The sequence below is a fragment of the Leuciscus leuciscus genome, assembly GCF_965113295.1.
Source record: "Leuciscus leuciscus genome assembly, chromosome: 6".
NCBI lineage: Eukaryota > Metazoa > Chordata > Actinopteri > Cypriniformes > Leuciscidae > Leuciscus > Leuciscus leuciscus.
In genome coordinates, this window is record NC_138730.1 from 46,804,853 (window position 1) to 46,816,719 (window position 11,867).

Genomic DNA, 11,867 nt, shown 5'->3' on the forward strand with positions numbered 1-11,867 from the left:
TTGTTGCCAAATTCAGTTTGTCACATCACCGACGTCCTGATGGTTATACTACAACACCTTGGTAGTACCATCAAATGATAGCCTATAGCGATGTCATCAAGATACACATACACCGGTAGGCAGTGGCCCACCTTACCGGATGACCACGTCGTGGTCCACCAGAATTGATAGTTTACCCACCTCTTTTTTTACCACTACACCACTGGTTAAACACGACAAGAACCAAAAATTCTGCGTTTATTCCTTAAAACAGTCGGTATTTCCCATATTGCTTCTCCTTTGCAGCTGCCATTGGCGCACGTCACGGTTATAAGCGCCTCCTATTGGCGTAGGTAATGTTTACAGCACGATTATCAAGTATGTGGTGCGAACGCAACGGAACAGTCAAATTAACCATAAATTAACATGGTGAGTAACATTTTATAAACAATATTGTCAATATTGTTTGTTTTCCCTCTATTTTGCTGACGAGAATTTCAAAATAAAGCCCTACCAGAGTCTCAATGCTAGCAACGCTCTGTTTTTCATGGCAACGGTCTGTTATACTCCGCACAGCGGTCTGTTATCAAGCAATAACACACCGCATTCTACATCGGAATTCAACCAAGCCATGTAATAAAATAAGTTAGTAATACAATTTATTTTTGTATTTTGTCAATCATTTTTGCAGTGATTTTTTCAGTAAAGTTAACAAAATAGCAGCAACAGCCCTCTTCAGTTTAGAGTGAATATTTGTGTTGATTTTAAAGTGTTATGTATTCTAATAACACCAAAATAATTAAAATGATGTGCAAAAATAAACAAATTATTTGTAAAACACGCCCCTCTGCTTGATGCAGTTATTTAGGTTATTCTAAAAATATACTTGAAACTAGTAGCATAGAAAATGTTTTCAAAACATGCACATTGTGGAATGGTTTCCTTTGCTGCTCAATACGCTGATTTCACGCAGCCGCCATTTTGAAATCGAAAGTGAGGCTCCGGTGGGAAGAACCCCGGAAGTAAAGATAAACAATCAATGCCTTGGATTACCAACCTGAAGCTGCTGCCGCGATTTACACTATTGGATGTTATTATTCAATATAGGATATATATATAGTTCATTCCTGCTTCTTTTTTTACATTCTGAATTATATATAAAAAAAATATTTTATTTATAAATGAATTTCACTGTATAGGCCTATAGTCTAAAGTATGAAAGAAATGTACATTTTTAGAATTGACACAACATCATTAAACACAACAATACGCCATCGCATTCACGACTCTCCTGTGACTAAAGGCGACACTTCCGGTTTTCTTCCCACCGGAGCCTCGCTTTCGTTTTCAAAATTACGGCTGTGTGAAATCAGCGTATATTAGTGAATAAGGAGACCATGGTTTCTGTGTGAACTGATTATTTTGTAGACATCTTTTGAAAATGAAACAATTATGTGAGTTTGAGGAAGATAAAATTTATTAACTTTTTTAATTAATTTTTTAAAAAGGAAGTCAGAGTTGCGTTAATATATATACTTTTTTTGTTTAAAAAAAGAAAAAAAAAGACGTAATTATGAGAAGTGCCCTTTATTTCACTTGAGCCCCTGCCCCTCAAAATGTCTGTGCACGTCCCTGAGTCTTTGTATCAACTTTCCACTTTGCAGATGTATAATAAGCACACTTAACTATAATGAACATACTTTAATATAAAAAATCCATCTGGAGTAAATGTTAATGTCTCTTACAAAACTACACAATACTTGTTCTGCTCTTGCTTCTGCCAAACAGGGTGTTTTGTCTGCAACGTCTGTATTCATCTGTAAAGGAGAGAATGAAAATAAATACCGTTGTGGACATTTGCTGGAGCTAAAGAAGCTGCAGGATAAAAACAATACCAAACGTAGATGTTTAAGTCTGGTTGTGGGAACAAACTGAAACTACGTCTTGAACACCTTTGCCTTCAATACAAAACTTTACTGTTTCTATACTATTTTTTATATGGTCATAATGTAAAATGAACACCTGGATATTAAAATACTCACATAAGCACAAACACTACAGTTGAATGGTTTTGTAACTTACATTTTTTTACTGTTTACATTTATTGTTGAAGTTATTCATTTAAAATATGAATTGAATAAACCTTATTTTTATTTAACTGGGTTGAAGCAACCTTATTTTGAAAATATGAACAATACTTGTTTTAGGGATATAACAAATAAGGAAACCTGAGCAAGAACACTACAAGGTACGCTAAAAATCAATATCAACACATTTTCAGACCACTGAAGCAAAGTTTGATGTAAAGGAAATCTTTCTTCATGTAAATGTTATTCAGACATCCAAGCTGTGATAGTAATGTTACTCTGCAAAATAATGAATATAAAGACAAATGTGTACACAACAACAATCTTACATTGTCTAGATTCTTTGAAAATACTGCATATTGGGAGAGAACATTCTTTACCTGGGATCTCCACGGCCATTCTGATGGTCCGTAGTTGTAGGTGACTTCTTCCCCAGGAAAAATATCCAAAATAGCAAAAAGGCACAAGTGTGGGCTGTTATTGACAGTTACAACCTTCATTTTGCAGTTAGGTTTGTGAAAAGGTCCATATCATTATAAATAAAATGACAAATAGTAGAACATGACAATGATGTTTGAAGATGAACATGTACGAACTTCATCTTCTGGAGAAAGAAACAAAAACAAAGAAATTAGAGATGCACCAATTCCAATTTCTCATTGAGTTTGACCTGCCGATATCGATTTTAGCCAATTCCCTTTTTGTTTTGTTTTTATAAACCACCATATACTTTTACCCAAACTGAATAATAAAAACAAGTTTGAATGGGTAAAAAATGCTTTTTAAATCTTCATTTTCTTTTCTGACATAGCCTACTCCAGTTCTTGGTAAAACACACTAGACATACAAATTCTGTTCATTTTTGGGCACTTTTTGTGTGAATTCATATTTATTTTGTCCATCAAAAGTGGACTTTAATTGAGCGTGAGCAGCGCAGCACAAATAGACTCTGCGCTGAAACCCCTGCTTCACTGCTACTCACGCGACGCTCCTGCTTCACTGCTGCTCCTGCTTCACTGCTGCTCACGCGACGCTCCTGCTTCACTGCTGCTCACGCGACGCTCCTGCTTCACTGCTGCTCACGCGACGCTCCTGCTTCACTGCTGCTCACACGCTGCTCCTGCTTCACTGCTGCTCACGCGACGCTCCTGCTTCACTGCTGCTCAAGCGACGCTCCTGCTTCACTGCTGCTCACGCGACGCTCCTGCTTCACTGCTGCTCAAGCGACGCTCCTGCTTCACTGCTGCTCACGCGACGCTCCTGCTTCACTGCTGCTCACGCGACGCTCCTGCTTCACTGCTGCTCACGCGACGCTCCTGCTTCACTGCTGCTCACGCGACGCTCCTGCTTCACTGCTGCTCACGCGACGCTCCTGCTTCACTGCTGCTCACGCGACGCTCCTGCTTCACTGCTGCTCCTGCTTCACTGCTGCTCACGCGACGCTCCTGCTTCACTGCTGCTCACGCGACGCTCCTGCTTCACTGCTGCTCACGCGACGCTCCTGCTTCACTGCTGCTCACGCGACGCTCCTGCTTCACTGCTGCTCACGCGACGCTCCTGCTTCACTGCTGCTCACGCGACGCTCCTGCTTCACTGCTGCTCACGCGACGCTCCTGCTTCACTGCTGCTCACGCGCTGCTCCTGCTTCACTGCTGCTCACGCGACGCTCCTGCTTCACTGCTGCTCACGCGACGCTCCTGCTTCACTGCTGCTCACGCGACGCTCCTGCTTCACTGCTGCTCACGTGCTGCTCCTGCTTCACTGCTGCTCACGCGACGCTCCTGCTTCACTGCTGCTCACGCGACGCTCCTGCTTCACTGCTGCTCACGCGACGCTCCTGCTTCACTGCTGCTCACGCGACGCTCCTGCTTCACTGCTGCTCCTGCTTCACTGCTGCTCACGCGACGCTCCTGCTTCACTGCTGCTCACGCGACGCTCCTGCTTCACTGCTGCTCACGTGCTGCTCCTGCTTCACTGCTGCTCACGCGACGCTCCTGCTTCACTGCTGCTCACGCGACGCTCCTGCTTCACTGCTGCTCACGCGACGCTCCTGCTTCACTGCTGCTCACGCGCTGCTCCTGCTTCACTGCTGCTCACGCGACGCTCCTGCTTCACTGCTGCTCACGCGACGCTCCTGCTTCACTGCTGCTCACGCGACGCTCCTGCTTCACTGCTGCTCACGCGACGCTCCTGCTTCACTGCTGCTCACGTGCTGCTCCTGCTTCACTGCTGCTCACGCGACGCTCCTGCTTCACTGCTGCTCACGCGACGCTCCTGCTTCACTGCTGCTCACGCGACGCTCCTGCTTCACTGCTGCTCCTGCTTCACTGCTGCTCACGCGACGCTCCTGCTTCACTGCTGCTCACGCGACGCTCCTGCTTCACTGCTGCTCACGCGACGCTCCTGCTTCACTGCTGCTCACGCGACGCTCCTGCTTCACTGCTGCTCACGCGACGCTCCTGCTTCACTGCTGCTCACGCGACGCTCCTGCTTCACTGCTGCTCACGCGACGCTCCTGCTTCACTGCTGCTCACGCGCTGCTCCTGCTTCACTGCTGCTCACGCGACGCTCCTGCTTCACTGCTGCTCACGCGACGCTCCTGCTTCACTGCTGCTCACGCGACGCTCCTGCTTCACTGCTGCTCACGTGCTGCTCCTGCTTCACTGCTGCTCACGCGACGCTCCTGCTTCACTGCTGCTCACGCGACGCTCCTGCTTCACTGCTGCTCACGCGACGCTCCTGCTTCACTGCTGCTCACGCGACGCTCCTGCTTCACTGCTGCTCCTGCTTCACTGCTGCTCACGCGACGCTCCTGCTTCACTGCTGCTCACGCGACGCTCCTGCTTCACTGCTGCTCACGTGCTGCTCCTGCTTCACTGCTGCTCACGCGACGCTCCTGCTTCACTGCTGCTCACGCGACGCTCCTGCTTCACTGCTGCTCACGCGACGCTCCTGCTTCACTGCTGCTCACGCGCTGCTCCTGCTTCACTGCTGCTCACGCGACGCTCCTGCTTCACTGCTGCTCACGCGACGCTCCTGCTTCACTGCTGCTCACGCGACGCTCCTGCTTCACTGCTGCTCACGCGACGCTCCTGCTTCACTGCTGCTCACGTGCTGCTCCTGCTTCACTGCTGCTCACGCGACGCTCCTGCTTCACTGCTGCTCACGCGACGCTCCTGCTTCACTGCTGCTCACGCGACGCTCCTGCTTCACTGCTGCTCACGCGACGCTCCTGCTTCACTGCTGCTCACGCGACGCTCCTGCTTCACTGCTGCTCCTGCTTCACTGCTGCTCACGCGACGCTCCTGCTTCACTGCTGCTCACGCGACGCTCCTGCTTCACTGCTGCTCACGCGACGCTCCTGCTTCACTGCTGCTCACGCGACGCTCCTGCTTCACTGCTGCTCACGTGCTGCTCCTGCTTCACTGCTGCTCACGCGACGCTCCTGCTTCACTGCTGCTCACGCGACGCTCCTGCTTCACTGCTGCTCACGCGACGCTCCTGCTTCACTGCTGCTCACGCGACGCTCCTGCTTCACTGCTGCTCACGCGACGCTCCTGCTTCACTGCTGCTCACGCGACGCTCCTGCTTCACTGCTGCTCACGCGACGCTCCTGCTTCACTGCTGCTCACGTGACGCTCCTGCTTCACTGCTGCTCACGCGACGCTCCTCACGCGACGCTCCTGCTTCACTGCTGCTCACGTGCTGCTCCTGCTTCACTGCTGCTCACGTGCTGCTCCTGCTTCACTGCTGCTCACGTGCTGCTCCTGCTTCACTGCTGCTCACGCGACGCTCCTGCTTCACTGCTGCTCACGTGCTGCTCCATGCTTCACTGCTGCTCACGCGACGCTCCTGCTTCACTGCTGCTCACGCGCTGCTCCTGCTCGCGGTGTGAATGCGCTCATTGATTAACATGCACGCCGAAAATGTCCGACTGATCACATAAAAATCGGCCAAATCCGGTCACCAGCCGATCAATCGGTGCATCTCTAAAAAAAAATTACTCTAAACATGTTGAACATTGGCCCTGTCCCAAATGGCACCCTAAACCCATGCGGTCTTCCTCAGAGTCCACACTTTCATGATGTAATTCCGCTTTGACTGTGGGGTAGAAGTCTGCAGTGGAGCTCACAGGCTCAACAGAAGTGCAAATCGAGGACGCATAGCAGCCGCAAAGGGGGCACTCACGAGCAAATGAAGAATGGGACACCCTACGGTCTTGTGGACTTAACGGACACGCGGCAGCCATTGTAAGCCCTCAAGATACATGTGAGCATGAAGTGTGCCATTTGGGACAGGGACTATATGGCAAGTTTTTGTCATTATGTTATGCATATATTAGAATGCATTATCAAAGTATCAATCAAGGATAAAAATTAATTACCAACACATTTTTCCTTTCCATGGAAAGTCAAAAAGAAACACTCCAGAGGATTCTTGTTCCTGTGTGAATAGGCCTTTATACTCAACCACAAAATCCCCTTTTAAAATTAATTGCTTGGTGAACACTCCTCGTCCTGAAAGATGAAAAAACATATTTAATATAAGAGCCTCAATGTCTTATCATTTTAACACTTTCTTTCTTCTTTTCTTTCTTTCCTTTATTTATATAGCACAAGTAAACACAACAGAAGTTGACCACTGTGCTTCACATAACATAAATCCAACAAGATTTAAGAATAAAAAATATCATTCAGACTGCAGAAAAAGACATAAATAAATTTAAATTTAGAGAAAAGCACGCTCCAAAAGGTACATTAACATTTACCAGTTCGGACAAATATGAAGGTGCAAGACCGTTTAAAGATTTAAAAACAAACATCAGTATTTTCATGTCAACTCTGTAACGCACCGGCAGCCAGTTAAGAGACAATAAAATCGTAATATGTTCATGTTTGCGAGTCCCAGTCAGGAATCTGGCAGCTGCATTTTGGACCATTTGAAGCCTTGTAATTGAAAACTGGGGTAGTTCTACATATAAGGAATTACAATAATCCAGACGAGATAGAACGAAAGCATGTATAACTTTTTCAAGCTCTATCGGTGATAGAAAATGCTTTACTCTAGATAATAGCTTCAAGTGAAAGAAACTTGATTTAATCACTGTGTTTAATCACTTGATTTAAACACTTGCACTGTAACATGTTCTACAACTACCAACAAAAAGAACACATTGTATATATTGGATGTAGTGTGTACCTGAGCTGTTTTATATATATATATATATATATATATTAGATGAACAACCCAGTGATCTAATATACTGACACGTAATTGTTTACATTCAATTAAGATGAACTAAGATGAAACTATGGTGTTTATGGAAACCCTGCATGTATTTGACAGTTTAAGCGCATGTTAGATCAGCGTGTGAATAAAGAGTTTAACTGGCAAGGCTTTAAAACACACGCAAACAATAAGCTTTCATGATGGCGGAGATTTGCAATGTCATATGAGCGTAACTCTACCGCTGTGCTGCAAAACATGTGATGTGAATGAGCATCATGTTGGACAGTATTTTGGGATGGAAAACTGATATAATTTGCACCTTACCATATCTATATCTTATCTCTACAAAGGCAGAATGTGGATATATTATAATAGTTCACAATCTAAAATCGTGATATCACACAGCCCTCCTTTGGCAGTTGATCATGTGACACTGAACGCTCTCATCACTCCAGTGTGACTGTACATGTCTTCAAATGTACTGTACTCTTGACATTACAAAACAGGACAGATACTTATAGTATTTGGTGTACCTTTAAATCTGTTGATGTATCGCTGCTCAAGATTTGGCTTTTCAGTTCTTGACTTAATGTGGTCTTCTGCGTCTTGCATAGGCTTTAGCCTGTGTCGCCTCGAGCCACTCTCCATTTCTTGTATCTGCAGAGTTGAAGGTATAATATTTTAAAAACAGAATGAACAAACACTGCATACAAATATTTACAAATACATAAATATAATAAGTTGCACATCCATGTGTCCCTGTCCATCTTATTTTACAATAGAAAAGTTAATTCCTATTTTCTTTTAATTTGCAAGACTTCTGATTCATTAATACCATTACGAGTAAAACATAATACTATTTTATGTATTGCTGTATTTTATTATAGTAAGGCTGACCTTAAGTAATAACTAATATTTTTTTTATTATTAAACACGTTTAAATGTATACTGCCCAAAGATTGTTTTAGAGAATATATGCATTACAATAATTATACTATGTCAATTTCATCAAAATATGTCAAATATTAACATTTGCAGAAACTTTGAACCCTTTCCCTGCTGAGATATATTCCTGTCGAAACTTCTCGTCGCACTTTTAAATGCATTTGAATCGTGAAAAGGGCCTGTAAACCCAGTAACATTATTCACCACGAAGTCGTCGAATGAACGTACCTCATTGGATTAACTATTGTTTGTTTTGCTTTTTTTACAAAAAGGTAATGCATTTTATGATAAGGTGTCGATCTTTGACTTTTTATTTGACGCCATAGATTTCATTGCACTTTTCAAAGAACGAGTTCAGACACTTTAATTTAATCCTGTCGCAACGCACATTTAAGGCAAATTGAGGCTTTATAAAAAGCAGATTTCCTCAATGATGTGGACATTCTTCTGAAACTCGTAGTTGTTCGTACTTATTCTTAATTATTCTAACTTTTCATTAACAATAAAATGCATTATTCAGTTTCCAGGGTGCCATGACGAGCCTCGTGAGTCGTGAATATTTTAAAGACTGCCAACAGAAAACTAAGATATGACTAATTTAAATATAAACATAGATATGAGTAATTTCTATGAATCAATAAATAAAATGTAATAATATTTAAAGTACTTACCAACTAAGCTGCTGTCACATAGCCGCAGTGAGCACGCTTCAGCCTGCAGATAGATCTCTCAACTGCGCGTGCGCGTCAATAACCAATCAGACAATCGCCCGCCATTTCAACTCGGCCACGCCCATTAATGTGTAAATGTGTGTTAAGCGGCAGCGTCTGATCCGGTCGATAGGCGGCAGTAACGAGATACACACCCACACACCAGGGCCCTCATTTATCATTAGCCGCGTTTCCACTGTCGGGCCAGGGCTAACAGCGAGCCGAGCCGGGCCAGTGGCCTCGGGCCTCAAGCACCGGGCTTGCGTTTCCACTGCCGGGCCATTAGCCCTGCAGCGCTGCCCTAAACCCCGCCCTTAACACGCCTTCCTGGATCAAACGTCATGCAACCTCACCCATTTCAGCGGGAATTATGATGTTCATTCAGGCAGGAAGTTAGAAAACTTAGATTTTAAGAAGATAGCATGTATTAACTCACCGTCCGCGGCTGCCATAGTGTCCCTACTTGTCCCTCCACTAACAGATGGACGGTGACCCAGCACACCGTCCATCAAGTCGAACCATGGAAAGTTCCTTCTCTGGGCACCGCTTTGTCCATTGTGCGTTTTAATCGCCTTGTACTGCGCCCACAACTTTTTTATTTTTTCCCGAACTTGAAGTGTTGTTCACTGAATGCTTAGCTTAGCAAGTTCAGCAACGATGTATTTTATAACGTCCTCGTTTCTGCACAGAGGAAGCTCCCGAAAAAAAAGTTGCTTTATTTTATGATAGTCCGGTATAAAGAGACGAGATGTGGGCTACTGACAGATAAAATAAAAACATGACTGTGATAGCCTTTATGATTGGTCGGATTTCTTCAAGCGTATGTTTTTTTACTATGCGTATCTTCAAGCGTTTACTATGTTTACTATGGTAACGGTTAGCGCGCATAGTCTTTTGCATCACAAACACAAGGCATTCAAACATGAACGCGAGTTAAATTATTTTAAAAGTCTTTAATGCTGACAGAATTATCCGCCGCTGCCGTCTCTCGACTCAGGTAAACTCCGCCTCTGTTCGTAACCACTCCTCTAGCCCGAGCTGGCCCGCTCTGGCCCAAGGTATTCGACGGGCCAGAAATCCTGGCCGCTGGCCCCGAGTAAACCCCGATCAAGCCCCGGAAGTGACAGTGGAAACGCGACTGGCCCTGGCACGCACTAGCACGGCCCGGCCCTGGCCCGACAGTGGAAACGCGGCTAATGGTGCGTACGGACAGATTTGTGCGTAGTGAGTGCGTAAGAACAATTTCACGCAAAGTGTGGGATTCGCCAAGTTGTACTTATACGTAGAAATGTGTGTAAATATAAGCAGATAATCTAGTGGTAGAATAGCGACACTACACATAAAAAGCATTTAAGAGTGTCACAGTAAGCATTAAGCAATCCACATATGTCCTGTGTTTCCTTTAAAACACTCAATTTATAATTTGTCTAGTTTTAAACACGATGCTTAATTGGTGTCAACCCTATAAAAGACAGATGTGAAATATATTTGTCTCAGTGCAATGGCTTATCTTGCGTTATTGGAAGACTTGGCAAACAATGCGCTCCGCAGAGAGCGCGTTTTCCAAGATTGCGCTGATCTGCTTGGCGAGAGCACAGAGTGGCTTCTAAGTAGGTACCGCTTTCCCAAAAATGTACTGCTGGATTTGTGTCGTGATTTAGGACCACTGTTGGAGAGAGAAACAAATCGCACGAAAGCCATTCCCGTGCACATCCAACTCCTGTCCACCCTTGGATTTTTAGCTACTGGCACATTTCAGCGTGAGGTTGGAGACATATGTGGTATATCCCAGCCATCAGTGAGTAGGATCATGCCAGTTCCCTTATCGAAATCCTCAACAAGCCGCAATAAAACGGGACTTTCATGCCATTGCTAGATTCCCAAACATAATTGGAGCTATAGACTGCACCCACATCGCCATAAAAGCACCATCAACCAACGAATTTAATTATGTAAATAGAAAAGGGTTTCATTCTGTTAACGTGCAAATAATTTGTGATGCAAATTTGTTGTTATTAAACGTCGTTGCGCGGTGGCCTGGAGGAACACACGACTCGTTCGTTCTGCAGAATAGCTCTGTGGGTGTGCGTCTCCAAGAAGGCGCTGTTGAGGATGGCTGGCTCATTGGTGAATTTAAGGCTACAACATGTTTAAAATGCTATTGTAGGGCTATGTACAATTACTTAAAACTATTTCATCATTAGGTGATCAAGGTTACCCGCTAAAGCCATGGCTAATGACCTCCCTAACCATCCCGAGGACCGAGCAGGAACACGCGTACAACCGTGCCCATGCGCGCTCAAGGAGCACAGTTGAGCGCGCAATAGGCCTGCTGAAAGGACGATGGCTGTGTCTGTCAAGCACAGGAGGGACACTGCAGTATCAGCCAGAAAAAGCATGCAAAATCATCATGGCTTGCAGTGTGCTACACAACTTGGCCATCAGACAGGGCATCCCTCTGCAGGAACCCCCAAGACCAGACGGCCCTATGCCCGATGCAGTGCCCCTGCCACCTCCTGATGCCGCTGGCATTCAGACAAGACAGAGGATCATACAGACATTTTAGGTAAGTCTGGCCATTGGTCGAGTGCAGAAACATTACAGCGATTTCATTTTGTGTTTTGCAGCTTCGTGGAAACAAATAACTGAAATCACATTAGTCAGCGGTTTATGGTTTATTAGCAATTGTATTTGCGCAAGAGGCAATCTGTTTCAGAGACTCGTTGATTTGAATCAATACATTCGTTATGTTGCTCAGTTGATCCTTCAGGTCATTAATGGATTTTGTTGTTTCCTCCTGATTTTGTAGCACCGCCTCACTCAGCACTCTTGGCGCACGGCGCATGGAAGGGGCAATGGATGGGCCCGGCTCCTCAAGCTCCTCAGGCACAACGGGTGTCGCTATTAAGGAAACACA